Here is a 16,457-nt window from a genome sequence, read left to right as displayed (position 1 = left end):
TGACTGTTTTACAGCACGCTGTTAACCGAGGCAGTGCATTTACAGAATTTTTAGACTTTCCCTCTGAATCCACAACAGAAGGCATTTGTAGGGATATAGTCACCACAAGCGCTGCTCACTCTTCACGGCCATGCTCCATGTATTATAGCATACGTGTTTAATTTTTTTAATACATACATTAGTATTTCTAGTGTTTCTCATTATAAGGTTGGTGTAAGAATGATAAAAGTCATTTTCATTCAATGAAATTGTACCTCATTGCACAACAGTCAAAACGGTCTGCCAGTTCAGACTCCAGACATGTTTAAAACAGACTGAATAAACATTATTTCTACAGCATTATTGTAATTAGCAGTATTAAGTATATTGCCTTACTTTAACCAGGTTTTCATAAAAAAATAAATATATAAACATAGTGTTTTAGAGTGATTTGGTGTGAAATGCACCAGTCTAAGAAACAAATTCCTCAGAATAGTTAACAGCAATGGTGACAGGAACCAGACATTTAAAGATTATCTTCGAGCCTCATGCCCAAAAACTACATCAGAGACAGTTGTTATATAAAATAGTTCTATATAGGCTATTACATAATGGGTATGATACAATTTTTACAGTAGTTCTGAAATGAAATTTGGGCCTTAAACAGATTTGTGGCTGTGAGAATCATGCTGGCCAGGACATTCTAAGGCAAATTTGTCTTCAAAGGAAGCATTTTATGATATTAAAAACGTATATGAAATTCAGATGACTCCTGTAGGTTCCATGGTGGTTTTGAATTGGCCAACCTAATTATTTCTTGCAGTGCGCCCCTGTTAGCACTTTTATCCTAGAGGGCTAATGACAGATGTTAGTGTGCGCAGGTGGTGAATGGTAAAAAAGCACAGCACAGACAGGCTGTTTTCTTTGTTGTTCTTAGGCCTCTGTCTCTCACGGTGCCAGTCTTTGTGGCTCGGTTTCTGGGGGAACTCCAGATGGTTAAGACTACCAGCATGAAGCAGTCCTACCCACCCGCAGCTAAATACAGACATGGGGGCTGAAATGTTTGGAAAATGGTAAAAAATGCACACACAGACACACACACACACAGTGCGCTGATATGGCAGATAAGTTTGCCGCCTGAGCTAGGGTGAGGTTACGTGATCTTATACCTTCTGAGTCTTGTGCTTTCTTGCGATTTCCACACAGGTATAATTATCTATGTAACCGCAGGGTCAAAGTCCATTTCAGTGCTAGAGCAACACCTTGCTTGTGGGCAGGTGCAATATTTTTATGTGTGTGTGTGTGTGTGCTTGGGTTTGTGTGGGTGTATCATCTATATCTCAGTGCCTCCACGCACAGTTGAAAAGCTCAGATAATGAGCTCTGCGCAGAGCCACATCTGCACACACACTTCAGGAATTCCCTTCCCCCTAATTCTAATCGCATTTTTCTCTATTGTGCTCCAACTGTTTTCATTCCATGCACCATTTTCTTATATCCCACTTCGAGCTGATGTCTTACATTTTGACCAGCAAATGTGTGTGTGTTTTGTACACGGTCACCTCATTCAAATGAATTCATTCAAATTAGCCTCCCAAGGGGCTCAGAGCAGTGCAGCGAGGGCACATACGCACCCATTTTGTTTAAAAAAAGTATAATCGTTAATCTGAATTAAGGTTTCCCCTCTCTCCCTCACTCGCCCTCTGCTCTAACGCTTTTCTCTCTTCATTAACGAAGCAAGACATTGCCTGTTACTCATTGCTGCTGTCTAAGCACAGTACCTCATTTGTAGAAGCAGCTGAAGACATACTTTCCATGCATCATGTGATTATACTGGTTATTGTTATTATTATTATTATTATTAATCTGTTTTTTGTGGTTATACAATTTGTTTGCCGTTTTACCATCTTCTTGTTAATTTCATTCAATTTTTACTGCAGTCAACACTGTCATTTATTCACTGTCATATAGTCATTTTACATTCAGTCAGGAGAACCATTAAGTAAATGTTACAACAACCATATATTCAGTAGAAAATTGCACAGCACTGTTCACTGTTTAGTGTGTCCACCCTGTACCTTTACACAGGGGCCACTGCCTGGGATTTCTGCCAAAATACTTACTTAATACATGTTACATGTATAATTAATACATGTTTTGAGTCAGTCACAGGCCCTTAGAATCCTCCCCCCGCCCCCACATACTACACCACCTCCTTTACAACCTTTACAATGCGTGTATGACTCTTTGATGTCTTGAGCAGATTTAAGCGGGTTTTCCACTTCTCCCTCAAACACATTCAGTGATTTTGAGGTCTAGACTCTCTGTTTTTCTAAAAACGCACCTTCTTTTTGGTCTGCTTGCTTTCCTGAGGAAGAGCTCAATGAACGGCTCCACATTATTTCAACCCATAACGTTGAACTGTTTTCTCACAGAAACACCACTGGACTTTCTCAGATCAGAAGTGAAAGTAGAATGTGTTTATCATTTTTGTGAAAGCTGAAAGCTTTATCCATCTAAATGTCCCCTATTTTTGTGTTGTACCAGGTCTTAAATGGTTGTTAGATCAATCAATTAATGAAGTATAGTTTTGGAACTAGTTTTGGAGTTTTTTACTTTTTTTTTTTTTTACTTGCATCTTCTTTACTTGTAATCTCTTTAGAAACATCTTCTAAAACGAATAACTCTGGCTTTTAAAGTACAGTATAACCTGTACTGTAATGTACTATACAAATTCAGATGGTTGTTATTATTATTATTATTATTATTATTATAATCATTATTATTATTGTAGATGGTCTTCTTTTTCTATTTTGGATTGTCCACTCCCTACTACACCCCACTGCCTCCCTTCCTCACTTCCCCTTTCTCCACTCTACTTTCTGTTTCTTTATGTTCAGTCTTGCATCTCTTTTTCCTGGTGATGTAGTCACGTGCTTCTGACTGGTCAGAAGACTGACGTTGCGGTGTCTGCGGTGGTTCTCCAGTGTCTGCAGAACTGTCATACTGAGCCTGACAATGTTCGTATCTGTCAGCTGATGGATGGCCCAAGGTTTAGCGCTGACCTGGGAGCAGATGGAACCTCCCCCTCTCTACATTATTAACACACAATCAAGAAAGGTCGACGTTCAATCAGATACAAAGGCCTAATGATTACAGTGGGGAATCGGTTGTGCTATATTGTCGCCATGGTTACTTGGTGGTAGGCCGCTGACGAGCTGCTGAAAGCCGGTCCCCAGGGAGCTTGTGGTGATTACTGACTGGCCTCTCTAGCCATTCCTGTAACAGTAGCAGTATTGAGGTTGATTAATAGTCCAAAGTAAATGGTTACCAGTGTGGCTTGACTGGACCACCAGAGATATGATAAAATACTAAGAAATATTAGTTGCGTGTTAAAGAGCTATGTACCATATTCTATGACATTAGAGCAATAGTTACAGGCCAAGTTCCTTAACCTGTGTGGAAGTCCTGTAGAAGAAGTATTACTGATTATGTAACCGCAGTCAGATGTTTGGTGTCTTGGTGTCCTCCCATGTAATTTAAGCTGGGCCAAAATGAGAGAATCAAGCCAAACAGGAAGGAAGGAAATAGAATGAGGAGATAACAGAAAACACGTCATTTGAAAACATGCAATTATGTAGCAGAAAAAAGAGCCTTTCATTTTCTAGACAGCAGTAGCATGTTTGACAAAATGCTTTGCAAAGGTAGTAATGGCTGAATACTGCACTGTCTTAATTGTATCCAGTACGGAATTTTGTTATAATACATAAAAAAGTGCATTAAATAGTTGCTACAAGGAAATGTTGCTCATGTCAGTTAGAGTTGCATTTACCTTAAAAGGGACAATATCTCACATTTTGTTGATTTTAGTTTTTCCCCTGAGGTCCACGTTACATATATGTGAATTTATTTACAGTCACAGTTTAACAGTCATAATATATTTTTACACAACCATTTTCCAACCTCTCTTTATCTGTTAAATAGGCTGTTGCTGCTACTGGCTTTCAACACGAATGCACTATATGCAGATGCAGATGTGTATATGCAGATGTGTGTATGGTGTTTATTTATTCTACTGCCTTGATACAGATAATTTGCCAGGTTTTTGTGCCATATAAAAAGATATTACACTCTCACAATTCTGCCAAAATACTCAAATGAATCATTTCTTTTGGCCCTATGTTCAAATGTTTGTGGATACCCCTTCTAATAAATGGTTAATGCAACTTGAACCTCTTAGCTTTCTATTGTGTCTGATGATGACGTTTGTTCCAGGGGTAGAGGGTGGGAATGGGTTGGGGGAGTTAATGCCATTGGCGTTAATGCCACTTCATGTGATTATGAAGGCCGATTCTAGAGCCACACACTCGACCACTGTTGGAGCAAGTGTACCCCGATGTTGGGGTGCTACCATGGTGTCATTGGGTTCGTCTTACATGTATCCCCAAAAATAAAAAATATAATATGTCTTTCAGCCTTCTATTTTATGCATTAGAGGCCTTTATCACAAAATGATTTTAATTGTGAAATAATTTACTGTTTTTCATATTTAGTTATTTGTTCATTAGGTGACTGTCAGTTAATGTGTATGTGTGTGTGGATATGTTTGCGCACACCTTGAACACCTGTCAAATGTCAGTGTGGTGTACTCTGACTCTGTCATTAATGGTCACAGTTGACGATTGCAGGATAAACAATTTTTCATACGCTTGAGTTTGGAAGGAACCATGAATAAGCAGGTGTCCCAATACTTTTGTCCATATAGTGTATATGCAAACAATCTCTGTAGTGACTGGATGCCCTGTACCGTGTCTCGTTGAAAAAGTAGACCTAGCTGAAACGTTCCTTATAATTTGAGTGTGAATGGACCAGCAGTCTCTAGGTTGAAATGTTCAAATGTGCTGGTTTTATGACCTCAAAAAACAAAGCATTTACAATGGGCTCTGATGACATGCATAGGATTACAGTTTGCACAATGCTACAGTTTCCATTAATTGTAGGGTACATTATTCTTTGCTCCATGAGCACAGCAACCAGCTGCAGTCAGACATCTGTGTCTGTATCGGTGAAACCATTTGCTATTTTAATTCCTACCAAGAACGCACCATCACTAACGACTTTCAGGTCTTTTGGCTTTCCTCACACAGCTGAACAGCACACACTATCCCCATACTTCATAACAGTATTCTTAAAGGGCACGTATTGCAGAAAATCGAATGTCCTTTGCTTTTCTGAAACGAAGATGTTTGGTGTAGTATGAAGACATTGTAAATGTTCCAAAACAGACTCTTCATTCTCCAAAGTACACAAATATAAACATTTTATTGCATGTTTTGGTAATGTCACTTTTTTATTTATAACACATACTGTATATTCATCTATTTAGCTAAAGTCATAAGGAATGTTTCAACTATGACTGCAAATCCGCATTTCACAAAAGGCAGCATAATAATTCTTTGATGTGATGAACTGAACAGTTCCAGGATGGTTGGAAAGGCTTTGCTAGGTATTTTGAAAGGTTTTGCTACCATGGTTGATAAAGTGTTATAAAAACATTTGGCTAAATGGTGAAATGCAATTACGTTTGGCTAATAGACCTGTGTCCACAAGCTTTTAGTCTAAAATGTGGGGTGTCAAAACCTGCCCAAAAAATAGTTGGTCCAAAAGCTTCAGACAGTACAGTTTGGAGTTTGGAATGGTTTAGTCGTTAACTCATTCACTATTCACTACATTTGCTACATAGTGAACTAACCAAATGACTTTTCGGACACTACGTTCGAAAACACTGCCTTATGAAAAAGCAACGGACGTTTGTGTGACTCATTCAGATTTGGAGAAATAAACAAACACGACTGCCATATGAACTGTTGGACGGTAGCTAGATGGTTACTGGTTTAGTAAAAAAATGCTGTTTACACACCAAATTGTGTAGAAATGATTAAATCTGCATCATGTGCATCATGTACAGTTATCCCATGGGCTTAATAAGCAGGCACTGTCAATTTACAAATATAAGCATTATTATTTATTTACATAAAAATGACCAAAAACAACCAGCTATTTATGAATTGTTTTTCAGATTTGATCAGTGAATAAATTTTTTGGTCTCTCCTTATTCGTAGAGACTGGAGCCTGGTCTTGGGTGACTGGAAATAACTGACCAGCATTGGACTTTTCTATAACTGACACAACATAACAACATCTTCGCTGCCCATTGTGACAATTTCTAAACATTCTTCCATTCTTTCCTATGGGGGAAAAAATGTACAAGCATTTCACAAACAGTGTAAATCAAATTGATTTAAAAAGCATAAATGTACATTATTACTTCTACAATCCTGCCAATTCTACAATTTTGTGGCTGTAGCTTGAAAAATATGACCTGTAGGGGAATTTGAATTGTTGGGTTAAAAGTTTACAGACACATTTCAATACATTCAGAGTGTTTTGGCCACAAATGATTTTTTTTGGAACTATTGCACTTATTCAAAAGATGTATACTAGCACACTATTCCAGTTTAGGATGTACGTGCCCACTGCAATCATGCTCACACTTAAGAAGAACAACAGTGTGATGCATTGCACAATATTCTAATTATCAGCCTGTTAATTCTAAGGGGTGAAAGGAGTTGTGGTCATGTAAAAGTCAATTCAGACTGTTTATAAACCAAATATAATATGAACCAAAATAGACATCATAAATCTCATCTCCTCACTGGCAAAACAATCTTGTATCTTGTCTGTTACCAGATTAGATTTCTATTGCAGTACATGTCCAGGATAGAAACGAAACCAGCACTTTAAGCCCAGCACATCCTGCTACAACAAATTAAAAGAGGCAAACCAAAAGGTGTCACGTACATGCATTAAACCTCCAGTGAACTCTTTCTATCCTTTTTGACTGAATCAAAATAAAGGAAACAAGCCTAGAAAGGTATCAGGTTCAGGCAGGACTTGAAAAACATTTTACATAATATTTCTCCTGTTACCTAATAAAAGAAGGCTGAGATGTGATCTGTGGCACTTGCACTTGCTATTTAAAGACGGTATGTAAACAGAGTGAGGTGGTATGTAGTGCCACCTGCTGGCACAGTGAGAACTGTATTCTTGGGAATTGTTAGATAGTCCTGGAGATCGACTACACTGCATCAGCTAAATCTGATATACATATATCAGATTATATATACAGATTATATATTAATAATATATTGGACTTTGCGCTGCATGATCTCTCTAAAAGGACTAGACACTTTTGTGTTAACTGTGTTGTTTTGAAAGCCTGAATATATGGCAAAAATGTTGCTCATGTTTAATCTCATTGAAAAAAAAAATGGAATAATTTTTTTAGGAATTAAAAAATATATGGGGAAAAGTGTATTTTCAGTAAAGAATATATATGGGAGAGCAATAATGATGTATTCATAGTCGGCTCTAAATGCATTGTTTATATTGGAACATATTCCCAAATAATGGTGGACATGTAGGTTTTCTAATAAATATTTATTTAAAATATTTATTTAGTTTTAAGAGCACTGATCTGATCCGTTCACATACTAACTGTTCCAAGTGCACTTAGCTGTTCACTGACGTTCTGTTAGTGGCCATTCCAATTATACGGAACTGTCCAGTGATGTTCCGTTAATGGTCATTCTAATCGTACTGAACTGTCCACTGATGTTCCGTTAGTGGCTGTTCGAAGCACATGGACTGCCCAATGATGTTCAAGAAGTGGCAGTTCCAAGTGCACTAAGCTGTTCAATGATGATCTGTTAATGCCAGCTTCAAAAACACTGAGCTGTCTAATGATGTTCAGTTACTGGCCATTCCAAGTACACTGAGGTTTCCTGAGGTTTCAAACACGGTGAGGTGTCTGATGAGGCTCTGTTAACAGCAGTTCAAAGCAGCATTCCTTCAGTGGCTGTTATATGCGCTCTGGGCTGTCCAATGACATTAGTGGCAGTTTTAAACACATTGACAAATGATCTGCACACATTGTCATCATTGATTTGATCAGAGACATCATTGATTTCATTGGAACATCATGAGGTTATTTTAGAGTCATTCACAATGAATTGAAGTTTCACAGGACATGTATTATTATATTATAGTATATTGGGATCCTTGTATACACTGTAAATGTTAGTTCTGAACTTTTGAATGGTAGTTCAATGAAAACCATACATGAGAGGTGGTGGAAAAGCAAACCTAGAGATGAAGGGGTCCTGTTTTGCTGCAGAACAGATTGTATTGTCGTCAGCAAATGTTCGTTGATGTGCAGCTTCTGTTCCAACACGATGAACATGGCCCACATACTGTAAGATCTGCATAAGCAGCCGGCTTCCTTTTGAAGTGCAAATTCAAAGACATACGAACAGAGTGAACACGAGAGAGGAAATGCAGCCATAAAGACATTGAGGTTTTTTTTACTGCCTGCAAGGTGAAACTACATACTTGTGTTGTGCTTTTTGTCAATAGGTCAAGGGTTTAGCTTAACTGAAAAAAAATGTCACATTGAATTTGGTTGCAAATGATAAAATAATAAAACACATTCCAGCCAGAACTTTATTAAAGCAACTGTGTTAATGTGATGTACAGTTGTTTAAAAAAGATAATATTACTTTGTAATCAATTATTACTCAAAAATGCAAATGGCCAGTTAAAAATTCTGCAGAATTCCTTTGTAACCTGAACACACATATGCATATACCTTAACATCTAATGCATCTACGCTAATGCATAAGCAGTCAGTTGCAGTTAGGCTGGTTCTCCACAGAATTTGTACTTTGTGTGAATATTTATACAATATTTCCATGATTATAATATGCTATTCTCATTTCTTCCTTCCTTTCAACACGTCCAGGTCTTTTTTAACTTTTACACAAACTAAGCAGGACACATTTGGTGCTTTAGAGAGGGTAATATATAGAGGGCTACCTTATGGCTCTCTTTGTTTTTCTTGCACTTGAGGACTTGGATATTTTTGTAAAGACCAGCTGAATCCAATGGATCTGTCTTAGGTAGCCGTAATTACAAACTTTTTATTGACGTGTATGTAAAATGAATGACATTTTTTTATTATTATTTTTAATAAACTTAATCTGGTCTCAGTCTTGTCTTGGTCCTGGCCACTCCCTGCCTTGGTCTTCACTCTGACTGTTCTACTGATAGTCTTGGTTTTCAGACTCAATGTGTCCAAGTTAGGCTGTTTTAGTCAGACCTGCTGGAATCGCAAGCTACACTCTAAAAATGTCAGTGCCAGAACCACACTCTGACACAAAGCTACTGTCAAAAAAAATAAAACGCTCTAATGTATGTTAATGTACAAGATTTCATGGCAGGTAATTGAGGACCATGTTGACAGGGGTGCAGGTCTCTTTACACAAGGGGAAATAAAATACAAAAAAAGAAGCAGTAATACAACTTTATTTACAGGATAAGCCCTAAAGCCCTAAGCCCTAGCCCCCCCCAAAAAGTGGTAATTTGAATAGAAAGAGTTAATACTGATATGTGTGTCCTGTGTGTTAAACAGGTTGTGGGAGTCAATATTTAACAGGGAGTGAAAGTAAATAGACTGCACACAGTATATTAAACTGGCTATGGCCATGCCATTTTGCAGAAGCTAAAGCAGTGCTGATGAATTGGTCTCACTTCCTTTTCCCAGTGGGTGTGATACAGTGGCAGATGCTGCCGTCCCACTAACCCAATTAAACCAGCAGCGGCAGCCAAACATGCGTTTTTGCTAGTAATGTGCTACATCTTACCTTTATAGTCACTAATAAATTAAATCACTGTGTACGTGTGTGTCATGTGAGGAGAAAACAAAGAAGTGTTAAAAGAAGATATGGGTGTTTAACTATGGAGTGTGTGGGGATGTTGAGGCCTGGTCCCACCTATAAAAAATACAGAAGTGTGGAGACACTTCTGTAATTTTTATAGGTGGGACCAAGCCATAACACCCCCCCCCCTCACACACACACACACACACACACACACACACACATATACTTGTATATATACTTGAACTGGAGAAGTATGGAGAACTGGAGAATTATGCTGTGATTATTATTATTATTATTATTATTATTATTATTCAACACAATTTGATTTTGCACTAATTTATTTGTTAACAAACCAAAAGAATAGTTTAGCAAGAAAATTCAAATGAATATGATTTGCCACTTTGCCCAGATGCATTCAACCCAGACATTGTTGGTAAGATTTTTTTAGTGTACAGTTATAGAGACTAGAATAACATTGCTGACAAACACTGAGAAACACTGGACTGATACAAATCTAATTACTGTAAATACACACCCAATCTCATAGCCCACTCAAAACACACCTAGAGTCTTATTTGTTTTCCACAGGCAAAATGATGTGGTTTAAAACATAGTATGGCGTGCTTTCGTTTATAAAAACAAAACTAAAGCTGAAAACAGGACCTTATGTGGATGATCACAATAACAAGTTCCAGTTTTAGCTGAAATGTTTAAATAAGGCCCTTTCATTGTGTTTAACTGTTCTTTTTTGTTTTGTTTTTTTCATTTTGTTTACTGTGCTGTTTGGTAGATTTTAAAAGGCATGTATTTATGGAAATGACAGTCCAGTGTTTGTTTTGGTTCTTTGCTGATGAACTGTACCCGAGGTAAGTTATGTTCATTTGGTTCCTAGTCCTTTTACTTGAAAGCTACCGAAAGACAGGAGACGTAATGGGCCCACAATATTTACTTTGTCAGGGTTAGATGAGATGGAACAGGAAAAAAAGGCCTTGGTAGGTCCACATTTCACAATCTGTACTGCACTTTATAATAACACATTAAGTTATAAGGTGTTATAGTGTCTCTTGAAGGCCTGACAATATCCATGATATGCTCTAAATTGTGTAATGTGGCATTAATGTGATCACAGTAACAATAAAGTATCATCATATTGCTCACCAGTGCTTGATAGGTAGTTATGGAAATGAAATAACACACTTACTTCATACAAAGGAACTTGAGAAGCAGAATATGCCAATGAAATTGTATTGACATTAGGGCCTTTAAATGTGATTGACATTTTATACATTTAGGACACTGCTATGAGTGTGGTGTATGGACCTTTGGGTGCAGGACCTCTTCTTCGTTGAAATGTGGTGAATAGAAGTTAAATGGGAGTTTGTTGAAATGTTGGGTTAGCATAGCTAACTACTTCATGATCAGTGTCCTTAGCAGTAATCTACTTCAGACTGCATTTGCCTCGAATACAATATGACCATAAACCTTTTGATATGTAATAACCGAAACTTTTAAGACTAGGGTGGAAGAAACTACTTAGGCATACCGAAATAAGGTGAATAGAAGGTTTGTGGACCACAATGAAAGAAGCATGTTTGTCTGCCCAATTATGTTGTGTTAGCAGTCGTTCAAGAAGATACAGTTAGCTGTTAGCATTGTGTGCTCGGGGAAGTCCTATCTAGTGTGGAAATTACATAATTGGCGAGAAAATTGTGAAAAGGTTCTACAGAGAAAAAGAATACCACTGGCAGTCAAACCGATCTGAGTATTTCTGTTTGACTGTCAATCATGCCAAGAATGCACATGCAGTGTATTTAGAACAGTCATAGGCTAGTGCAAAGGCTAAGCTTTCTTACAAAGAAAGAAACACAACTGGCAGCTAACGTTGTGAACGAAGGCTTGCTATCAGCAGCAGTACCTATTAGGCTATCAGGGACATGGGGAAAGTCCCTCTGTGGAAAACACTTGCCATGTTGATGTGTTGCTGTGTGGTCTTGCTGTCAGCAGCTTTACAGAAACACATACAACAATCAGAAACAGCCTCAAAGTGATGAAGACTTCTTGGCTCTCTCTCTCGCTCTCTCTCTTTTTCTCTCTCTCTCTCCTCTCTGTCTGTCTCTCCTGCTATGGCTTTGGCTGGGCCCTAGACTTTCCTGGCTGTAAGAACTGTTTCCCAGCTCCTGAATGTGATGTAGCATTGATCTGCTTTCTTTGGATGAAATTCTCTTTCTAGTTGGAGCGCGTGTGAAGTTCATGAGTGTTTTGGTACACAGTTACCGTGTGGAGCCTAGCGGTTGAATGCATTTGCTGGTGGAGGTGATGATTTCTTAATGGGCTACTCCATGTGAGAACACAGAACACAGAGCAACACAGGCATGTTTTCTGCCGTTTGCAGCTCTACTTGAAACACATTGACATGGACTCCTTATACGTTCTCCTTATATGTTCTTGTTCACACGCGTACATTAGAAGGAATGTCTCTGTACAAGTTTGTTTTTTTAAAGGCCCATGTTACACTAGTTCATTTTTTGGTGTTGTTATTTTGTTTGTGTGGGTTTATGTACAGTTGCACTCAAAATAGTCTCGTAACTTCAATTTAACATTTTTTCAGTTCCACTGGATCTTTCCGTTCCACCTTGGTCCTCCAATAGTGCAAAGCTCACAGGTGGCAAAATGGAACTGTTACGCCGTTTTAAGGTGGAACTTTATCTTTGTGCTGTAAAATTACCACAGGGCAAACTTAGTGTTATATCTTTAAAATTAAAATTTTTAAAAAGTTTATATCTGTCAGATGCAGTGAATACATACATTAGGGGTGAAGTGTCACCAAGTTGTTTAATGAAAACATGAATAATACAAATGGCTAAAATAATTAAAAAAAAAATCTGATCTTGCCTGCACAATTAGTTAGCATTTCAGACTTTTTGGTCTTTACAACACCGGTGTCGTGATGCATCCTATCCCCCCCCAGACACATTCTATCCCCGCTGACCTCATCTTACATCTTACATCTTACCATTTAGGACCCAATACAGTAAGCAACGACCCAAAGCAACTGCTGACTATTACATATTTAATGCTATATTTTATTAAGCGTTAACATAGTAGAAAATATAACACATCCTAGATCTGAATGAATTAAATATTCTCATTGAATACTTTGTTCTGTACAAAGTTGAATGTGCTGACAACAAAATCACACAAAAATCATCAATGGAAATCAAATTTATTAACCAATGGAGGCCTGGATTTGGAGTCACACACAAAATGAAAGTGGAAAAACACACTACAGGCTGATCCAACTTTGATGTAATGTCCTTAAAACAAGTCAAAATGAGGCTCAATATTGTGTGTGGCCTCCACATGCCTGTATGACCTCCCTACAACGCCTGGGCATGCTCCTGTCACATGTGCTCAGTGTGAACCTGCTTTCATCTGTGAAGAGCACAGGGCGCCAGTGGCGAATTTGCCAATCCTGGTGTTCTCTGGCAAATGCCAAGCATCCTGCACGGTGTTGGCCTGTGAACACAACCCCCATCTCTGGACATGGGGCCCTCATACCATCCTCATACCATCCTCAGCCTCCTCCACATCTCCTGGTGTACTGGCCTGTCTCCTGGTAGCGCCTTCAGCCTCTGGACACTACGCTGACAGACACAGCAAACCTTCTTGCCCCAGCTCGCATTGATGTGACATCCTGGATGAGCTGCACTACCTGAACCACTTGTGTGGGTTGTAGAGTCCGTCTCATGCTACCATGAGTGTGAAAGCACCACCAACATTCAAAAGTGATCAAAACATCAGCCAGAAAGCATAGGTACTGAGAAGTGTTCTTCTGTATAAGCAAATATATATAAAACTGTAATATATATAAAATTGTAATCTGACAATTGATCTACAAGTATAGTAGCCACATGAAGATTTTCACGTGCACAGCCGGGGGAATAGGATGTGTCCGGGGGGATAGGATGTGTCACGAGACCAGCACCGCTAATGACAAGGTTGTTTACATCGCCAACTTAATGCCACTGCCAATCATTCAATCATTGTGCACTCTCACACGCCCTCGCAGTTCTGATTGGGCTGCAGATCGGGATTTGTAGAGCATTTTACTATGAATAAACTGCATTAATATATACATTTATATTCAATATAACATTGGCATATCAGTAGTATAAAAACCAACTTTTAGATATTTAAAGACAGTAGACAGGGGCTTAAAGTTTTCTTATGACAGCAGATATATTTTTTACCAGTACTGAGGGATGGGCTGTTCAGGGGAAGTGATATCTGTGTTGCTGATGATGCATTTAATGGTGTATTTTTAAATGTGTATTTCAATTACACACCCTTTTCCAGGAGCCAAGGAGCTGCTGGCTGGCCTTCAAGCTGCAGGGGTGAAGGGAAGACAGACTCACTCCAGCTAAACACTCAGCAAAATTATGTTCAAAGAAACATTCTCTGGTTCACATTAACTTAGCTCAGCTGCTTGTCTTTGATATTTTCTCTTTCTCATACACCATCAACCCGGGCTATCAAAAGCAATTAGTTTTTTTACAATGTGAATATGGTCTATGGTCTAACCCTGTGACTGTGAATGTGTTTTCAATTATTTCTGAACTTTTTTAAGAGAGGTGATCATCAAATATTACCTCTCCCTGCCCTAGTGTTTCATTCAAATCTACTCATGTTCGGTAGAGAAAGGTGTTTGAGAAGAAGAAGTAGGCCAAGTTTGGGATTTTGTTGGATATGTAATTTACTGACATACATGTTAATCTAGGAACAGTTCTTAGCATGGAGGAACAAAATTAATAGTCTTAATTTGGGAACAGTTGTTAATATGTATTATAATAGTACATAGACCTTGGCCAGCATCTTGGTTTCCACTCTATGCAGTATAAAGCATTTGCTTAAGACTGTGGGCTACAAGTTGCCCCACAAAAACTGCAAGTATGTATTTTTTCCCCAATCTTCTCATCAATTTAGCTAGTGTGCTAAGGGTGAAGGCTAGTGTGCTTCACTTGAAGTCAGCCAACTGCATCTTTTAAAATTGCTACCAACGCAACATCGTCGGACAGCTGAACGCACTTGGACGAGCACAACTGCCAATTCTGTTGCAAGTACTTCACTTTACACAACTACAGGTGATGTTTACTGGCTGGCTGAAATGCCATGGTGCATCTGGTGCCCTTGCGTCAGGGGCCAGTGAGAGCTCACACAACACTAACGCTGACTCATCAGGTTAAAAATAACTCCACTCTAGAGATAATTATAACACTATTCACATCAACAACAAACCATTTGACTGACCCCATATCTTATATATACACCATTCCAAGCCATTTATGCAGTTATTGTCGTACATTTATACACATATACCCAACTCAGTAAATTTCTTAATTTTTGTAATTTTTTTTATTTGAATAAATGTGATATGATTCATACAGTGTTTTATAACCATAAAAACATCCTTTAACCAATAAGAAAACAGAGTAGGATTAATGATTAATAAAGTCATTATGAACTACCACACAAAGATCCATCTGTCTATCAATCAGTTTGTCAAAATGTTGGAGTGGGCTCCTCCTGTGGACATACTGCATATTTGCAATCATAATGTAGTCTAGTGCAGGTGCTGTCAGTGTTGATTTATTTATTTATTTATTTATTTATTTATTTATTTATTAGTCTGACAGAGAGTCATACTAATGAGGGAACCTCACTGCATTAAGTGCCTTGGTTTCCATGGTAAACAAACCCTGCACATATAAAGCGTGCTACACTTCTGTATGCTTGTGGTCACACCACTAAACACTTTTGGCCAGCATGTCCACTCTGCTGCATCTACTGTGTTCAAGGTAATGAACCAGACATACACATATATTACACAATAAATATATTTACATCTGTGGGGCAACTGATGAACTGCATACATGAAGGAGACAAATGAAGGTAGCCTGGCAGTGGCTGCCAAATGCCTCTGGCCACAGCTTTAGCCATCTGGTGATTGTCTCTCTGATAACCCATCTGAATTGTTGTTATAGTAGTGAACATATGTCTTTATGTCTTTATAATATGTTAATATTGTAATAGTGTATTCCCAAAGGTGGGTAGTAATTAGTAGTACATCTTTATAAATAGTACTTCAAAAGATATGTACTTTTCAAATGCCAGTACTTTTACTCATTATTACATTGGTGACAGCATTGATATTGATAATGGGTCACAATAAGGTTTATTTCATAGCAAAAGTACATTAAAAAGAGGGGAAGAGTTAACAAACTAGTTCTGACAGATACTGGGTTTCTGCAGTTATGAGTGTATTTAAGTAGTAATTCAGTATTCAAGTATTTTAAACAATAGTTTTGTACATATGCTCAAGATTTAAGAGGTGAGTAAAAAGGGTTTTAAATAATGAAAATGTTGTTTGACCAGTATCAAAAAATAAATATATGCTAGAACATTTTTATTTACATATGCAAACTGTATAACCATTGCCGAACCCTTGAGGTCCCTCTTTTCAAATTCTATGCTTAAGTCATGATTTCACTGAAGAAACAAAACTTTTAAACTGTAAAACTTAAATAAACATAAATGGTACCTGAACAAATACTGGTTTGAGTTGACAGTCTAATTGTAGTTAGTCTGTTCCTAGTCACGTGACAGAGTTGGATGAACTAATATTAACATTTTAACCCAAGTA

At 38.0% G+C, this 16,457-nt stretch overlaps 1 long non-coding RNA gene across 1 annotated transcript in view; it reads left to right on the top strand.

Moving 5' to 3' along the window:
- The window catches only part of LOC140538152 (uncharacterized), a 35,552-nt gene extending 20,262 nt beyond the window's left edge, over positions 1-15,290 (top strand). The window contains exons 2-3 of the long non-coding RNA XR_011977711.1: positions 917-1,052; positions 14,114-15,290. This is a non-coding gene — a long non-coding RNA (uncharacterized lncRNA). The remainder of the gene's footprint in view (positions 1-916; positions 1,053-14,113) is intronic.
- The last annotated feature ends 1,167 nt before the right edge of the window (positions 15,291-16,457 follow it).

The sequence above is a fragment of the Salminus brasiliensis genome, chromosome 17, assembly GCF_030463535.1.
Source record: "Salminus brasiliensis chromosome 17, fSalBra1.hap2, whole genome shotgun sequence".
Lineage (NCBI taxonomy): Eukaryota > Metazoa > Chordata > Actinopteri > Characiformes > Bryconidae > Salminus > Salminus brasiliensis.
Note: the sequence above shows the minus strand (reverse complement) of the source record. Positions and strands in the feature narration are given on the sequence as shown.